Raw genomic sequence first — 17,825 nt, 5'->3', positions numbered from 1 at the left:
GTAAAAATTCCTAGAAAGTTACATCCATTAGACATCCCCCAGATGAAGTGGGAATGTATCAGTATGGATTTTATTACTGGATTACCTTCAGTGCAATCAGGTTACAACTCCATCTTCGTGGTAGTTGATAGACTAACCAAAGTTGCCCATCTGATTCCAGTAAAAAAAACCTACACTGCAGTGGATGTGGCCAGAGTGTTCCTCAATGAAACCTTCAGATTGCATGGCCTACCCAAGAGAATAGTAAGTGATCTAGATCCCAAGTTCACGTCAAGATTCTGGACTGCATTTTTTGAAGCAGTAGGAACCTTCTTGGATCTCAGCACAGCTTACCACCCCGAGACCGATGGTCAAACTGAAAGGGTGAACCAAGTAATCAAAGATATACTTCGATCATGCTGTGGCAGGGAACCCAAGAAGTGGCTAAGCTATTTGCACCACCTAGTCGAATTCGCCTACAATGCTTCTTATCACCGAAGTATTGGGATGAGCCCTTTCAAAGCTCTGTATGGACAAGATTGCTTAACTCCATTAACTTGGTCCGACCCATTGATTAGGGTCGAGATGTCTAGACAGATGCTTGACGACATGGAGCAACAGATTCAGTCAATTTGCAAAGATATAAAAGCTGCCCAGGATAGGCAGAAGTAGTATGCAGATAAGAAGAGGACAGACAGAAAATTCAAAGAAGCAGATATGGTCTTCATTCGAGTACACCCCAAAAGAAGTTCTTTATCTCTTGGGAAGTACAAGAAGTTATCCCCCAGATATTGTGGACCATATTTGATCGCAAAGAAAGTAGGTGACTTAGCCTACGAGCTTCTTCTGCCTCCTCATCTCAAAGTACATAATGTATTTCATGTCAGCCTTCTTAAAAAGTATATACCAAGTCCGAATTATGTGCTTGATGATGAAATCTTAACTTCTTCAACCCAAGGGCAGATGAAACTCCAACCTAAAAAAATCCTTGATGTTCAAGAAAAGGTTCTCAGGAACAGAATTCTGAGAGAATTGTTGGTCAAATGGAAGTTCTATCCTTTTGAAGATGCGACATGGGAGAAAGAAGCCGAACTATTGCGGGATTACCCCCAGTTTGCGAGATGAGGACATCTCGCGTTTTTCAAGTGGAAGAGAATGTAAGATTCCTCCCCAGTCCCTCAAGATGTCCAATATCTTCCCTTGTAATCAAATCCCTCTTCAGAAATATATAAGATCTTGTTTCTACCTGTTTTTGCCTAGAGAGAGAAAATGTTCTAGAGAGAGGTTCTTCAGATTTTAGATATTTTTGGATGGAAAAATATCTCTTCTTATTAAAATAAATTTCCCCGAAACAGAAGTTCAAAAAGATTTTCAGAAGGTACATTAGAAATCAATTATAATCTGTTCAAAAGCCCTTATTCCTAGGGGTCCGTATTTTTAAAAAAAATTAAATTAAGGTTCTGAGGGGCCAATCAGATTCATCCAAATGTAGGGAGGAGATAAATAGAAGAAATAAAGAAAATACTCCCAAAAATGAGTAAATACTCACATAAGATGAAGAGTGGACTAAGGACCAAAGGAAATACTAAAAAAATGAATTTTTGACACCTCAAGAGTGGGGATTCCCCCTCATGAAGGAGGCGCCTATTTCACATGTGTGGTGGAGTTTTAAATTCTCAAATATTGAGATATTGCCTCTCTCCTCTCTCTCTTAATTCAAGTCTAGTTCCAAAAAGTAAGCTAAACTGACCCATAAATGGTCAAAATTTGACCAAACTGATCTGGAAAATTCTAGAATCAGTTTGCTTGGTTAGAAGCTGACTTTTTCCTATAAATAGAAGCCTCCCCCTTTGTAGAAACTTAATAGTGTTTTATGCATTGTTACGCTACTCCTCCTCCCTAGAGCCAAAAACTATGAATTTCTTAATAATTCATTAGTTTTTGACCATTCCCTCTTCTAAAGAAATTGTGGCCACTCTTGTTTGACCATTCCCTCTTCTAAAGAATTCATTAGATTTTGACCATTCCCTCTTCTAAAGAATTGGTGGCCACTCTTGTTTGACCATTCCCTCTTCTTAATAATTCATTAGTTTTCTACCATTCCCTCTTCTAAAGAATTTGTGGCCACTCTTGTTGCAAACAAGAGTAGATCCCTCGAACCATCAAGCCAAAGGAAAGCTCTCAGAAATTCATGTAAGCTAGAAATCCTACTTTTTCTTTATTCGTTTTTAATGGTTTTCTAATTTTTGTTTCTTTGAAATGTAAAATGATGCTATGCCTTGTTGGAAAGGCTTTCCCCCTCTCTCATTCTTAAATTTAGCCTTTCTTTATCCTAGATAAGTAATCTAATTGTTGGAATTAAACTTTTCATATTATTTCTCTTTTAAAAGTGAAATTTTATTAGTTTAGAATGCTTTAAACCATTTGGGGAAAAATTTTAAGTGACTTAAGGATAGGAAAATTTGAAAAATGGTCAGCCATACAAAGGAGGTTATGGCAAAAAATTTCTTAAATTTTGTGAAATAAGTTTTATCTTTTATTATTCAAAAAGAGTAATCCCCACCGTTTGTGTATTCTAAAAGTGTTATTTTCATTCTAGGCGGCATAAAAAAATGCATAGTAGAAATATTTTTATTATAAAAGTGTTATATCCATTAAATTAAATTCTATGCATAGAAAGATGCATATTGGTTATTTTTTTTATTATAAAAGAGTAATTTTCATTAGATTTAAATTCTATGCATAGAAATATGCATATTGGGTTTTTTTTATAAAAGTGTTACTTTCACCAATATTGATTTTATGCATAAATAGATGCATAAAAGAATTTTTTTATCATAAAAGTGTTACTTTCATCAATATTGATTTTTATGCATAAATAGATACATAAAAGAATTTTTTTTATTATAAAAGTGTTACTTTCATCAATATTGATTTTTATGCATAAATAGATGCATAAAAGAAATTTTTTTTATCATAAAAGTGTTACTTTCATCAATATTGATTTTTATGCATAAAAAGATGCATAAAAGAATTTTTTTATTATAAAAGTGTTACTTTCTCCAATATTGATTTGTATGCATAAATAGATGCATAAAAGAATTTTTTTTATTATAAAAAAGTTACTTTTATTAATATTGATTTTTATGCATAAAAGAATTTTTTTATTATAAAAGTGTTACTTTCATCAATATTGATTTTTATGCATAAATAGATGCATAAAAGAAAAAAAATTATTATAAAAGTGTTACTTTCATCAATATTGATTTTTATGCATAAAAAGATGCATAAAAGATTTTTTTTATTATAAAAGTGTTACTTTCTCCAATATTAATTTTTATGCATAAATAGATGCATAAAAGAATTTTTTTTATTATAAAAGTGTTACTTTCATCAATATTTATTTTTATGCATAAAAGAATTTTTATTATTATAAAAGTGTTACTTTCATCAATATTGATTTTTATGCATAAATAGATGCATAAAAGAATTTTTTTATTATAAAAGTGTTACTTTCATCAATATTGATTTTTATGCATAAAAAGATGCATTAAAAAATTTTTATTATAAAAGTGTTACTTTCTCCAATATTGATTTTTATGCATAAATAGATGCATAAAAGAATTTTTTTTATTATAAAAGTGTTACTTTCTCCAATATTGATTTTTATGCATAAATAGATGCATAAAAGAATTTTTTTATTATAAAAGTGTTACAATATTGATTTTTATGCATAAATAGATGCATAAAAGAATTTTTTTAATTATAAAAGTGTTACAATAATGATTTTATGCATAAATAGATACATCAAAAAAATTTATTATAAAAGTGTTAGTTTCATCAAAATTGATTTTTATGCATAAAAGGATTTTCTTTTATATAAAAGTGTTATTTCCATAGAAGTTGGATTTTATGCATAAATAGATGCATACATAATTTTTTTTAATCAAAATGAGAGTTCTCTATAATCATTGTTTAAATCCCATGAATATTGGTAAATGAATAAGTAAATACTCTATGAAGAAAAATTCTACTGTTTCATATTCTCTAGGATGGTAATGAGAAAATTCAAAAAAACTATTGAAGTCGAAATTTTAGATAAATGATTAATTTATTCCTTATAGGAATACGTGTTTAGTTTTGAATTCAGTTAAGCAAAATACTCAATGAATGAAATTCAGTAAAGTAGTAATTGAAATATTACCCTTCGAGAAAGATAGTTCAGGGAGAACCTTTCCAGACTCGAACCCTGAATCAGACTATGACCACGACTTAATCTCCTTCGTCAGTTTCAAGAAAAGATGATGTGACCAGTTCAGGAAAATTCAATCAAATCACCCACCGAATCTGAAATGAAATTGAGACCTTTGATTTTGATCTGAGGATCAAGATTACAGAATTCGAGGAATTCTGCCTGGGAATCCAGACCTGTGATCTAGAAGTCTTGGGATACGGAATTAACAGTTATGTAATCTGCTAAGTATAGTAATTGAATTTTGACATTCCTAAAACCATGGTTTGCAAATGTCTTTTCTTTTCGACATTTGTAAGTTTTACATTACACTTGTCCATGATGATGTGAAGTTATGTTAGTTTTACTGTGTCTACATTAGAAAAAAAAAAAGTTGGGGCAGACTGGGGTCATGTGCAAACTCCCAGGTTTGCCCTAGCTTTTTTTTAAATCCAATACGTTTGCTGCTCCAACAAGCGAACCCGTTCGTTTGCTGCTCCAGCAAGCAAACCCGGTAGCAGCGAAAATAGCAGTGTGTTTAGCAGAAATATAGGCGCGACATCTCCGCACCCTTATAGTTATAAAAGCGTTGTTATTTTCACTATACTAAACCCTCATTCTATTGTAGTGAATGGCTTCCATTTTTATTTGAGTTACGTGTTTTAATTTGTATTAATTTTTTCGAGTTTACTAATAGAATACATTACAATACACATGTTAAAACAAAAAACTTCGCAACCCAAATTTCCATTTAGAGCAAAAAAAAGTTACAGTCACATCAAAGTTGCATAGTCATCAAGGCTATATCCTAGGCTTCTTACTAATGGGCTCTCCAAATTGTGAAGCCATGTTGATGGCTTGAATCAGAACATGAAACACTTTGAGCTCTACACTGACGATGGTGGATCCTTTATCCTCGTATAACGATGTCACGGGCCACCACAGAATGTAAGGGGCCCCACCTTTGAGTCAAGAACAAATAAAGCAACTTTGAGCATCAAAGTAGAAAAACTTTTTTCAAACTTGAATTACTCGGAATAATTTTGACTGCATAATGAAAGCCCAATCATCATGTGCGTAGTTTGCAGATTCTTTGTTTTTTGCATTAGATGTTAACGCATCAGCTATACAGCCATACCTGAGTTTTTATTTTTCTCCTTCTCCAGCCATTTCTTGCACTCATTAACGTAGTGACCATGTTTCCTAAAATAGTTGTATTTGCCTTTTTTCTTTGGCTTATCACTTTCCTTGTTTGCAAGCTTGCCCGATGACTCTGATTTTGGCTTGTAATAACTACCCTAAGGAAATGATTTACCTTTTTTTTTTTTATGGCAGCAAAAGCCTGATTTCCTGTATGCACGATAAATCTATTTTGCACGACAAAGCCTGATTTCCTGTATGCATGACAAATCTATTTTGCCTGGATTGCTCTTCTTACAAGAGCACAAAAACCAACTCCCCAAACTTTAAGGAATTTGGATTGCCTTTCATCATAAGTCTCGTGGTAGAAGCAAAACCTTGATATACGAGTCTGTCAACGCATTCAAGATATCAAGTGCACCAATGAACTGTCGGGATATACTTCATCAACACTGGCCAACTGCTCCTTAAAATCCTTAATTTTTGTAGGGAAACTGTCCATGGAGTCTCCCTTATCCATATGCTCTGGCTTGAATCCTAAACCCTAAACCTCAAACCCTAGATCCCAAACCTTTAACCCTAGACCCCGAACCTTAAATCGCTCAACACTACCATTCGCTCTATGTTTGCACTTGTAAACCCATTATACTAATGCCCTTCTTGCCACAAGAGGCAAGTCTACCAAATCCCATGTATCATTTTTGAGTGTATCGAATCATACTCAAATTGCATAACACCATCCAACTTTCATATTCCTTTGCTTCATCAAAGGAGTTAGGTTCCTCTTCATCACATAAACTGGCAATAAGAGCATAACGTGTGTTAACAATAGATGTATGATGAGAGCCTGCACGTGTTTTACTAGGAAAAGGAGTGGCCAATTTGTTGTCACGTAGTGTTTCCACCAACCATTTTGGCATACTTTTTGTTAGAAATACACCAAAATATCATGCAACATTGGGGATACGGGCATCCGGTCATTAGGTTTATAGCCAACTAGGTGTGAACAACCTCTTAGTTAGAGTCAAAAGATAGGTTTTAATGCCTAAAAAATGGTATTGTACTTGGTGGTTCATTCATATCTCATTCTCATTCATAATACAATCACCTTGTGTTGTGCCCAACTTGCTCTCTCTTTTCTCTCTTCTTCTTCTTCCTCCTCAACCATTGAGAGATTTCATCCTCCATAGCTCCATGGTTGGACCTATGATTTCCAACATGGTATCAAAGCCATGCTTCTCACTGATTCATGCTTGATCTTTGCTCATCAACATATACCTTAGTCTTGATTAGTGAGAAATTATCCATTTTCTCAATTTTCCTCGTACCTCGTCCTTGCAAAAATACAGCTCTACCCCGTGCTGGTTTTTTTATTGGATCTCCTTCCACACATAATATCTTACAAAACCCTCTTAGCCATACCTTTTCAACATCATTGCTAAGCTAGATCTCAAAGGGTTTAGCCCAATTTGAAGAACACGAAGTGCACCAAGCTCGCAAACTCAATGCAACAAAACTCGAGTAAAATGACAAAATTATCATCATCGCTTTGAATTGGTCTAATTGCTCTTGGTTGTAGTTACTCTATAGTAAGAGTAACAATCCCATGAAGTTTGAGCTTATTTTCTCCAAAGAAGCACCCGAGAGGAGTAGATCAAAAAACGTAAAAATGTAGACTTCATTGATGAAAATCAACAACTCTACTTTGAATTAATCCAATTGCTCTTAGAAACTTCAACAACATGGTATAAGCTCTCTACAAACCAAATCTTGAAGAAAATTGATCAAAGAAGGAGGAGATTCAAGCAAATCATCATTTTTAACTTTTTATCATTAAGCAAGTAGTTAGTGCTGATTATATTCATCAATCAATGTCATCAAGGGCTCAATCATACCATTGGGGACTTGCTATTGCTTTCCAAAGCTTCATATTAAGAAAGCCCCTTGATTTTTCCCTCCGACGGTGCTCTCCAAATCAGGGTATTTTTTGCTCAATTAACAGAAAATTGCATTCACTAATACCTTGATCACAGTGCTAATCATCTAAGCTTTTTAGGGCCATTAATGGTTCATATCTCACATTGAAGTGTAACTGCGAAATCTCTATAAAGCATCAAATCAGATTTTCCCCTTGATTTGAGTGGTCAATTTGTTAATCCAAAATCAGGTATAAATCTATATCAGCATTGTTTGGGACAATGAGATTTTTGAGCTTATATGCTTCATGTACAGCATCTATCATGCTTATAAATCATTTTTACAAGGGCAAGACACTGGCCATTGATAAGGCTAAGACCTCCTTAAGTAGATTCAATGCATTATCATGTGAAAGGGACGTGCATCATCATCATGTCACTTTATGAACACATTGAGAATATGATCTATCTTTGCCTATATGGATTTCATTACACAATGAAATCAAGGATGAAGAAGACCAAGGGTTACATCAACATCAAGATCTACATTGACATGAAGAAGATCAAGAGCTACATTGACATTACCAGCTACATCAAGAAGATCTTCATTGGCATATTGGTCATCAAGGAGGGACTCTCCCTTTATTTCTAATTTTTATTTTATGTTGAGTCAAGGGTTCTCTGTGCGGGTCATCTCCCAAAATCTAAATCTTTTAGATTTTTTGGGTTTGTAATATAGCCTTGATGTTATAAAAGGCATAGGTGGCTTCCTAAACCAGCCAAGCCCTACCAACCTGTGGTAGTCACTCCTCCTAAGTGAAATTTAATCATAACTAGATATCTAGCATTTGTCATCATTGATTGGCATTGTAAACCACCATGAGTAAGACTACGAGCACTTGGATGGTCATCATAAACAGCTTTGTAAGAAGTAACTAGAGCTAGTAGTAACTAGAGCTAGTATTGGCGTCATAGTAGCCATGAATATAAGGGAGGGTGTTAGAGATACACCAAAATATCATGTGACATTAGGGATACGGGCATCCGGTCATTAGGTTTAAAGCCAACTTGGTGTAAACACTCTAAGTGTGAATAACCTCTTAGTTAGAGTCAAAAGATAGAGTTTAATGCCTATAAAAGGGTATTGTACTTGGTGGTTCATTCATATCTCATTCTTGTGTTGTTCCCAACTTGTTCTCTCTTTTCTCTCTTCTTCTTCCTACCATAGAGAGATTTCATCCTCCATAGCTCCATGGTTGGACCTATGATTGCCAACAATTTTTGACTCTTCAATTTCTCTTATTTCCTCATCAATTGCATCATCCACATTTACCTCATCAATAGGCTGATTTGTGGGCTGAAATACATGCTAATTTGTAACTTGTGTGGGCTTATTTTCATCATTTGTTTGATTACCCAAATGCTCTACATCAATATGTCATGCATTGAACAATGGAAGGAGAGTGTTGAACAATGGAAGGAGAGTGTCAAATATGTGAACATACATTTTGCTATTTTTTACATTAAAGCAAGGGCTAAATTACATCTTCCACAAATACAACATCTCTAGTCATAAGAATCCGCTTGGTAGTAGAATGATAGAGATGATAACCCTTACTTTCCGACCTATATCCCATAAAAATACATTTAACAACCTTATCTTCAAGCTTGTTTGGCAGATTTGCTCAAGCGCACAAGTGCGTAAGCAAGACAACCAAAAATGTGTGAGTCACAGAGGGCTTTCTGCCATTCCAAGCTTCAAAAGGTGTAATTGTATGCAAAGCCTTTATAAGACACCTATTCAAAACATATGTTGCACGCATGACTTCTTCTAGCCAGAAATCATGAGATAACTCCATACTTTTGACCATACATCACGGATTCCGCTACACTGTTTTGCTAAGGGATATAGGGCACAATACATTGGTGTTTTATCCCATGATCAGCCATGTATGCATGGAACTCCTTAAACATATACCCCCCCTCAATCAGTACACAGCAGGGTACCAATCTTACAAGCATAAGCATTTTGAACCATAGTAGCAAAGTGCCTAAAGCACATAAAAACCTCTAATTTCTATTTCAATAAATATACTTAGGTATGTCTGGAATAATCATCAATGAATGTGACAAAATAGAGGTAGTCCCCACAATAGATGGTGTCCTCATAGGACCACATACATCACTGTGTATAACCTATAATTTTTGGACAACTCTAACTGAACCATCTTTGAGAAATGATGCCCGCTGCATTTTTCCAAGAATACAGCCCTCACAAACATGTTTGATAGTGGCTTCAAGATGTGGTAGCTTAGACATCATGTCATATTTATGCAAATGCAGCAAATTACCAAAGTTCAAGTAATCAAAGTGTGCATGCCATAGCTTAGCATCACACATTGTCTTTGTGGCAGAACCTGTACATACAGCATGCCTTTGTCTTCCATATGCATCTAGCTTGTAAAAGGCCATGAGACAAAGTACCAGAAGTAACAATTGTATTACCATCACTATGATCATCAACAATGCATCTGTCATCCACAAACTCAACCACTAAGCCATCCTTAGTAATGGCAGAGACAAATAACAAATTCTTCTTTATCTGTGTGGTACATATAATACATCTGAAAACATTATTGTTCCACCATTTTTAACAATGAGAATAATTTTACCAACTCCTTTTACATGGTATGAGGAGTTGTTTGAACATATAACAATGTTTCCTTATGTAACAGATTCAAGTGATGAGAACAAACTATGTTGAGAAGTCATGAGCTTACTAGCACCTCTATTAAAATACCAGACATGTACATCTGTACAACCATGCATACATTCTTATGGGAAGATTCAAAATTGTACTGCATAATGAAACCCCAATCATCATGTGCGTAGTTTGCAGATTCTTTGTTTTTTGCATTAGATGTTGACTAGTTGTGTTCACACAAATGCGTGCTTAACTGGAAGTTTCCACAAATTGGTCCAACCATCCACCCCCAAAACCTTAAGGTGATGGAGGATCTTTGGTCTATCCATTTTATGTAAAACTCCTAGCGCTATGCTTTGAGACCATTTTTCTCAACATAAATACCTTTTACGAGTAAAATTGAGGTAAAAAAATACCTCAAAATCCCCAAACATACCTCAAAATCCCCAAATGCATGTGAATCTAGAGGCCTGTAGTTTCAATTGATGAGAGCTATTAGAGAGAACCATTTTTTCGTGATGAAAGGTATATATTTTAGCTAATATAACTAGGTTTTATTTTTTTCTTAGGTTAGTTAAAGTATCCCAAAAACCCCTAGCAAATGTTGTCTAAACTTGCTACTAGTGTGCACATAAAGGGTTATAACTTCCAAATAGGATTAAGTATTGATAAATCATCCATTTTGGGGTTAACAAAAGGACTGTCTATGACATCAAGTGTTATAACTTCCAAATAGGATTAAGTATTGAGAAATCATCCATTTTGGGGTTAACAAAAGCACTCTCTATGACATATAAGAGTAGTAATAAAAGAGTAATTCCCATCGTATATGTATTCTTAAGTGTTATTTTTCATCCTAGGTATAGAAAATTGCATACTAAAAATATTTTCCTCATCGGTGCCGCAACTACCATTATTGGTTCTATAGTTATCTTCCTCCACATAGTAGCAATCATCATCTTCACTTTCATACTCCCCCATGGCTTACTAGATCCAAAACTATCCAATTATGCCCTCGATACAAAGTTTGATGCAACTAACTACTCCAAAATCTGATCGGCGTGGTTGAAAGCTTGTCGTAAATCTTATGGAGTGAGGATTCAATCCCAATGATGCTTTTGGATCAGTCCTAGACCCCTTTGATTGAATTTAGATTTAGTGCTTTGCGATATGCAGTCAAAAATTGTCAAAACACTAAATTGGGCATATTTTGCTCAAACAAAACCCAGATTTGATGATTTTTGGCTCTATGGAAAGCTTGAGATGTGTACTATCCAAATATGTAAAAATAGTAAGAATGTAATGTGTCCTACTACTCTCTGTTTTAGGGTTTGTGTATCACTATTGAAATTTTAAATTTTACCTTTAAACCTTGAATAGATGTCCAAATCTTGATGTATTTGCTTGTTGGAAAGCTATTGAATAGTACTGTCACCCCTCTGAGCCATTTCACTTTTTTACAACTAAAAAACTAGAGAACTCATATCACCAAAAGGTCTCAAAAATCACGCCATGAATTTAGGAATTGCCTTGGAAAAATAAAAAAAGTCTTCTCTCCTCTTATCTTGAAAAAAATTGGCATAAAAAACTAAAGTTTTTTACAATCATGACTTTCTTGAGTTTTTCATACACGCATGACTACTATCTCCTAGATATTCATGCCATAAGTTTCTTGAGAAAATTATGCTGAAATAATTTCATCTATTGAGGTTGTTAAGGTGACTACATGTTCTAGATTGACTATTAAAGTTTATTGAAAAATAAATTGCACTTAAAATATCAAGTCCATTTGGTGTGAATTTGTGAAAAACTAGAGTTTTTCACAGGTGTGACTATCTCAAGCTTTTCATGCATGACTAGATTAGCTCAATTGTAGATGGTGCTTAGTCTAACCAACTGTAGGAATATTTCTAGTCCATGTTATCACCTTGAATTTAAAGAGTGAGTGAGTCATTTAGACGTGAAAAATCAAAGTTATTCACACTATGAATAACGTAGCCCTTGGGTAACCAAAGGCTTATAAACAAAGAGAAGAATTGGGTCCAAATAGGAAGATTTAGCCTATTCAAAGGTTGTTACATGCACTTCAGATCCAAAAAGACTCTAGGAGATGAAATCACTCCAGAAGATAGTGCATCTAACTACCAAGGATCTTCCTATCATAGAAGTATTGCATCTAGTTAGCACACACCGAAGCATGCGACACCGAAGGTCTAAATTTAAGCAAAACTAGTAGTGAAGAATCCATGGAAGAAGATCAAATGATCAATGAGCGACTACATGCAAGGGTTGCAAGCTCCCCCATATTATTTGGATGTCTCTTCACCATGCCAAAGGGCTATTTAAATTGTAGCCAGATACGTATCAAGAGACTCACTCAGCTGACAATTTCACAATGAGCGATATTCAAAGGTTCCCAATAGGCACAAGTAGCACCTCTCTTACAGATTATTGTACAGAGGGAAACCTATACCCATCCTAATGAGCAAATATCTTCCACTCCTAAGATTAAGAGAGATGTAGAGGCATCGCAAAAGGACCGGAGAGACGTTTTTCCCAATGACTGAGGAGATAGAGGTAGAAATAAAATTCAAAGTGACCTAGATACAAACCTATATCTTAAATCAAAAGACACATAGCTATGTCCTATGGGTTTAGCCTTTTTCTCACTAGGACCTATGGAGTTGGTGTGAACTCATGCATTTATAACTAAAATTACCACCTTACTCACACACACCACTTAAAAATAAGTTCGTACATGAACTCCTTTGTAAAAATAATCATTTTAAAAGAAAACATACATCGTACTATTCATTCCATAACATGTATATATTTGGATCTGGCACAATAAACTCACATGAAAGACATGGTGGATTTTTAAGTATAGAGGGAGTGAAAGGTCATAAGCTTAATCTCCAACTCTCCTCATAATCACATACGCTCCACAATATCGGGATGATAGTTTCTTGTACTTTCCTAAGGAAAGCAAACTTCTCTTAGGTCGCACATGAAGAATGCCCATATCACCTTTATCAAATTCTCTGATGGTCTACTTTAGATTGGCATACTGCTTTCTATCCTAAGCAGTTTTGATATCCTTCTTTATAGTCTACATTTGATGATCCATTTTATCTAACATTTGCTTCAACACTTTCACTCTGATTAGTGGGGCAGACCAATTCAATGGTGTTACACAATATACTATATTTTACTCAAGATATTATACCCACTTTTACAAATGAGATGCATTATAAGAAAATTTTATCAAATGTAGATAATTCATCCACCTCTTCGGTTCTCAGCCAAATCTTCGATAACCTGGTTTAACTTTTCTATCTAGCCATCATTTTTTGAATGATAGGCAGTATTAAGATCTTGAGAGGTTCCCACAAACCACCGCAACTTTGAAGAATGCAATAAAAAAGTGGGATGTGAATTCAATATTTTAATCTATCCTTCTAAGTAATCCATGAAGTTTGAATAAATTTCTTTTAGAAAGAGCTTGGAAATATCAAGAGTAATATAAGTCTTTTTCACTGGATTGTAAGACCTATGCTTCAATGATGAGATGGATTATAAGCAAATTCTACCAATGTAGATAATTCATCCATGTCATCCATCTCTTGGGTTCTCAACCCATAGAATTCTCAAAGAAAATATTTGATCACTTGGTTTACCTTGTCTATCTAGCCATCAATTTTCAAATGATAGGTAGTATTAAGAACTAGAGAGGTTCCCACCATAGCTTCAAAGAATGTAATATAAAAGTGGGATGTGACTCAGTATCTCGACCACACTGACTATCCTTCTAGGCAATCCATAAAGTCAAAATATTTTCTATAGAAAGACCTTGGCAACATTAAGTGCAATATAAAGTCTTTTTCACTAAAATCAAATGAGCAACCTTTGTCAAGCAATCTACCACGACTAAGATGGAATCATATCTTGTATTATATGAAAGTAATCTAGTAATCAAATCCATGATTATACAATCTAGGACTAAGATGGAATCATAACCTATATTAAATGAAGGTAATCCAGTAATGAAATCCATGTTTATACAATCCCATTTCATTTATGGAATGTCTAAAGGATGCAAGCTTCTTGGCATTTTTATCATTTCGGCTTTGATCTTTTGGTAGACCAAGCACTGATGAACATAATATAGTACATCCTTTTTAATCACAAGCCATAAGAATCTCTTCTTACATATAGCCGGGATGTCGTGCTATAGAACTAGCATGAGCTTCATTTAGAATCCTGCTCTTGGTATCTCTATCTTTAGGAACACACAATTATTGAAATACAGACATCCATCTTCTAATCTAAATCCTTGAACTTTGGTTACTTCTTGAACCATCTTACTTTTCTTCTTAAGTAAATGTGATTTAACATGGCCAAAGAATTTATATAAACCGATCTTCTCCTTGATCTCGGTAAGTAAAGGATTTGAAATTATTGTTATCGTCTCGTGAGATGAGTAAGGAAGCCTTTCTGCTAAGCGCATCTTTGACCACATTTTCTTTGCGAGATCTATACTTGATTTCAAAACCAAACTCTTGAAGTGTTTGCATTCACCTTCTTTGTCTCATGTTAAGATCATTCTGGGTGAAAATTCACTTTAAGCTCTTATGGTTTGTAACCAAAGGAAAACTTATGTCCGCGAGAAGTAGTGTCGACAAAGCTTCAAGGTATGCACTCTAGTAACTCTAGATCATGGACAACATAATTCCTTTTATAAGGTCATTCTAGGTGAAAACTCACTTTATTCTCTTATGATTTATAACCAAGGTAAACTTCTATCTGAGACGATAGCGTCGAAAAAGCCTCAAGGTTTGCACTATAGTAACTCTAGATCATGGACAACATAGCTTCTTTTATAAGGTCTTATGTTCTGCCAACATCGAATCCGCTAGCATTAGTAATAATAACTTTAAATGGCTTATGTTTCAAGACTTATAAGCTATGAGACGTGTCCTTTGTGCATTAGGATTCCTCCAACATCGAATCCATTGGCATTAGTAATGACTTTAAAGGGCTTCCTACATTAGGATTCCTCCAACATCAATCCACTAGCATTAGTTAATGACTTTAAAAGGCTTTCCAAATTCTGGCAACTTCAGCATTGGATTAGTCATCACTAAAGCATCCTTCATCTTATCAAAGGCACCATAGCACACATCATAGACTATCACAATGGAATATGCTTCTTGAGAAGTGTTATCAAAAGAGAAGCAATCTCATGATCAACCTCACGAGTTCTGGTCATTTTAGTCAGATCTTTAGTATTCTCACTTAACCAGTATGGTTCCTTTGTATCTGACTCCTTATCTACAGGATTAAGCTTCACAACGTAAATTGCTTGCTCTTTCTTAAGTCCCTTCGATTTTCCCTCATTGATGTAGCCAAGAAGCATGTTGATGATGATTTCACTTTTGATGAAGGTGCATCCTTGCAAACTTGTCTTGGCAAACGAAACCATTGTTAAGCTACCGGGGTGAGGTGCTCTCTAGTCCGAGAGTCCATGGATAGATGAAATACCCATGGGAGGCCACTACCCAAGAGCTTGTCTCTCACCCAAACCCTTGAGCAAACAAATAACAAATAAAGAATGGGCTAACCTAATAGAAATGGGAGAGAGGAAGAGGGTATAAGGGAATGAACCTAATATAAAAGGAAATGGAAGAGCAACACCACACTCTCTCCTCCACACACACACAAGGGCTCATCCTCTACAAGCAATGTTACCCACAAACTTGTGCTCATCATGAGACAAGGTGTGTCTCAATGCTAATAATAATAACAATCCAAAGCCCTTTGGAAACCAATGCATGATTCATCATATAGGACCACATGGTTTCGTCAAGCTTATCCTCGATGAAAAACATCCCAAGTACATATGACTACCATTTTAGCTTGACACAAAATGCAAATATCCCAATAACCTGCAAGCCAGTGCCCACTAAATATAGTGGAGAGATGGTTGCCAATAGATCACTGATGATGAAGAGACCTACAAATTGTATGAAAAATAGCAAAGTGTAGAAATGTTACTGGTGAGGATGAAAAAGTCAACGACAATAATAATGATGCTAATGAAGCTGGTTAATGATGAGCTCGAAGATGTTATGTGACAGCGATGGAGAAGCAATGATAATAACCTTGTAACACTTATGGCATATGCACATGATGTCTGCATACCAAATTTATGTTGCTGCATTGCAAAAAAATTGAACAAATTTAGTTTGTAACTGACACTCCTCCTAAATGTCTGTAGAAACCTTACAACATGCAAACGGGCCCTGAAATGTGCCTAAAACGGCCTTACAATTTTTTGTTAACTTTATTAACCCTAGAAAACTTTGTTAACAACACACTAAAGGGTATACCTTCTCTATCTAAGAGGATAGCTCAATCTGAAACAATCTGAAGAGATCTGAAGAGAAGCTCAAGGAGGTGATGATGAGAGCAAACAACGAAGGTGAGGGTTAAAAGAACTAGCTCCAATAGCAATTGTTGGAGTGGAGAGACAAAGGTAGCAACACACATATAGATGTGCATACAAACAAGCAGATATATAAAGAATCACAACACTCAAAGTAGATTGATGAGAAGTGACATGATAAGGTCACTTACACACTCACGCGTAAGAGTGTGTACACATGCTGGCGAAAAAACATCCTAAAGAGGGAAAAAGTGCCCGACCTATTATTAGTCTACATCCACACCATTGAACTATAAATGGCTACAAAAAGTTGACATTGAACTTACGGCAGTAGCTCGATAGCCTATGCCACTAAGCTCTCTCCCAAAAAAAACTCTTAAGGAGGGAAAAAGAGCCCTGGCAATTATTAGCCTATGTCCACACATCACTACTACAAAAAGCTGAAATTGAACTTATGCTTTAGCTCGATAGCCCATTCCACTAAGCTATCTCAGACTTGATGACCAAGTTTTTACATGTTTAGAGCGCTTTCTCACAGGCCTAATGGGCACGAGCATTTATTCTAAGTTTGTCATCTTTAATATAATCATGTATAATAGGCTTTTTCTAATAGTGGAATAGAATGTGCCTAGAGTATTAACTATAACTTGGCTATCCAAAAGCAAGCTTGGCCAATTTGTGTGTAAAACTTGGTCACCATGTCATGCTCATTACAATTAAAAAATGTGGGAATGGTAAAGATAAAAGTGGAAAAGCCTACAATAAATGTTTGAGGTGTAGTTAACTATGCATGCAAGAAAACCCTATAAATTCAAATTAGTACAGATTCAACAAAACTTGGCCAGTATGGCTTAAACGTTTATGCATGGGAATAAGGGGCTTTACATGCTTGCTAGCTAGAAAGGTCCAAGGAGGAGGATGCTATCTCTCTATGTCTCATTCTCTTGTGGAGGAAGGCGCTCTCTCTCTGTCTGTCTCATTCTCTTGTGGAGGAAGTCGCGTAGGAAGGGGTTCGAGTAGGAGAAGATGTGCTTGAGGGGTGCAGTATAACGAAAGGAGGGGAAGGGCTTGATGGTTGCAGTGGGGCGGAAGGCAAGACAGATGGAGGGCTCGTGAGACGGACATATGGGCTCGCGATGGAGGGCTCGCGACGGCCACACAGAGGTCACGCGGTGGTGCGCACACAAAGTGAGTATCCTTAGTATTAACATTGGCATTAGTAAATATGCTATACAAAACGCTCTGAATATGCACCCAAAACGTTCTAAATATGCACACAAAATATTTTAATATTTTAGTATAATTTTTGACGAGCATTTCAAAAATGTGCAAGTAATTTACTACCAAAATGCTTAAAATTGTGGGCACCCGAAATTCTCCAAGGTTTTCAAGGTGTAGGGAATGGCTATG

Source organism: Cibotium barometz, chromosome 6 (assembly GCF_041138505.1).
Source record: "Cibotium barometz isolate CiBa-2024 chromosome 6, ASM4113850v1, whole genome shotgun sequence".
Lineage (NCBI taxonomy): Eukaryota > Viridiplantae > Streptophyta > Polypodiopsida > Cyatheales > Cibotiaceae > Cibotium > Cibotium barometz.
This window is presented reverse-complemented; position numbering follows the sequence as displayed.